Below are 1,754 nucleotides of genomic sequence, written 5' to 3'. Positions count from 1 at the left end.
AGAGAGGGAGAGAGGGAGAGAGGGAGAGAGGGAGAGAGGGAGAGAGGGAGAGAAAGACAGAGAGGGAGAGAGGGAGAGAGGGAGAGAGGGAGAGAGAGACAGCTCTGGTGTCCCTTCTTATAAGGATGCCAATCTTATCCAACCAGGGCCCACCCGTATGACCTCATTTAATCTTAATTACTTCCATAGGGACCCCACTTCCAAATATAGCCGCACTGGGGTACAGGGCTCAACATCTGAACTTTAAGGGGATAGAAACATTCAGCCTGTAACACTGTCACTCGGCCACTGCCCTGCGACCAGAATACCCACTTTATCTTCACATGGGGAGCAGGGAGACAGACTGGGGGCTCCAATTTTCCAGGCTGCAGGCATCTCCTACACAAGTGAAGCGAGATTCTTACACACACCCTGTTCTGTACACACGCCATGAGGTCTCAGTAGATTCTTGCACTGTTTTTTCTCTCTGCTCCTCCTAACAGAGCATAGACATAATCGATACAGATATCTAAAAAGAAATACTAATGATAGACCTTCATTTGAACTTCTTATTCACCTATAATTGCCACACTGTAAAGTAAGTCTTAGGTATACTTTCAGATATGTCGATTGAATGTGTTGCAGTTTTTACTTCACTTAAACATTGGCCTCTGTTAACATATGCTTTGTATTCTTAGTCATATGCTCGTAGTGCAAACAAAAGCAACAGGACAGAGAATCCTACTTCCAAGCAGGAGAGTTGTTAATAGTTTCTCTTCTGGAAAAGTTCCTTGGTAAAAGTAAAACGCTTACCCAGATAGTATCTGTCACATATCTCTGACAAGACATTCACTTTATCTGTTTATTTCCTACTGGGGAGGAAAGGCTTTGAAGAAAGGAGTTTACTTTTTTCCTCTATATCCATACTTAAGGACACATGACTGTTGATGTATATGATGCAAATTAAAATGTTGTTTTATACTGTTTCTTATTAGGAGATAAGGAATAAGAAGGGAGTGGTATGTAATTAAAACTCCGATGCCTTCTGGATCTCACCATATAAATTTATTTTCTTTGTGCCTAATTGAAGTATTATAATGTATTATTAATATGGATAATAATTCTCAAAACTGAACAGAAGCATAATTTGAGAGACTGCACAGTGGAGTGGCGGGTTGGTGAGCAGCATGTTGTAATGGGGTCCCCCACAGCGTGGCATGGCAGCCCAGAGGGGAGCTTCCGAGCTGGCCAGGAGGGGGTGAAATAAAGAAAAGCTTCTCAGAATCAATCGCGTTTGATTTCATGTTCAAAAGAAGTGAGCTTTATCAGGCAGAAAGTGGGGAATCCCCTGAGGTCTTAAGCTCATTTTCAGCCGGGACCTGGCTTCCTACAAGGTTAATCTCTTGGCATACATCACTAGTCATTTCATAGAAGATGCACCTTCTAAGAAACGCAACCAACCATGAGAACACTCAGGAAGCTATCTTATAAGCAGGAACTTCCCCCATCAGGAGTTTGGATTCTAGAAATAACTGGCTTCTGCCAGATTATTTTATTTCTCTCTCTCAGATGAACCACCTTCCTGAAGCCTCCCAGAATACTCAAAGATTTCAATAGAAAACTACTCTGGTCAGGGGAACTCCCAAGTATAGAAGAGAGGCCTTCCCAGCAGCCCCCATTCTTGCCCCTGAATTCCATCTTGCCTTTTGAAGATGATTAGTGGGAAAACGTGGAATAGACAACCAGGCTTAGGCTCAAGTCTCTGCTGCACCAGC

Source organism: Hipposideros armiger, unplaced genomic scaffold (assembly GCF_001890085.2).
Source record: "Hipposideros armiger isolate ML-2016 unplaced genomic scaffold, ASM189008v1 scaffold_1116, whole genome shotgun sequence".
Taxonomy (NCBI): domain Eukaryota; kingdom Metazoa; phylum Chordata; class Mammalia; order Chiroptera; family Hipposideridae; genus Hipposideros; species Hipposideros armiger.
This window is presented reverse-complemented; position numbering follows the sequence as displayed.